The sequence below is a fragment of the Myotis davidii genome, unplaced genomic scaffold (genome assembly GCF_000327345.1).
Source record: "Myotis davidii unplaced genomic scaffold, ASM32734v1 scaffold1915, whole genome shotgun sequence".
NCBI classification, from domain to species: Eukaryota; Metazoa; Chordata; class Mammalia; order Chiroptera; family Vespertilionidae; genus Myotis; species Myotis davidii.
Window position 1 is genome coordinate 189961 of NW_006286237.1, and position 442 is coordinate 190402.

Genomic DNA, 442 nt, shown 5'->3' on the forward strand with positions numbered 1-442 from the left:
CGCCGTCCAGGAGCAAAGTTTTCCATCCCATGCGTGTCTGCTGGCACTGCCCGGCCTGCTGGCGCCCGCGGGGAGGCCCTGACCCCACTCTGCGGTCCCGCCGGCATTCCCCAGGCCCAGGCTCCTTCTCCGAATCCGGAGCTCCCGGAACCGAGGGGACACCCCGGGCCCGGGCAGCAGGCGGAGCCCTTCCCGGCAGAGACAGCCTCTCCCCACGGGGGCACATCTTTAAAAAGACACACTCCTGCCCGGACGGCCGGTGTGGCTCAGCGGTTGAGCGTCGGCCTAGGAGCCAGGAGGTCAGGGTTCGATTCCCGGCCGGGGCACAGGCCCGGGTTGCGGGTTCTAGCCCCAGTGAGGGGCGTGCGGGGGGCAGCCGATCCATGATTCTCTCTCCTCATGGGTGTTTCTCTCTCTCCCTCTCCCTTCCTCTGAAACAAAT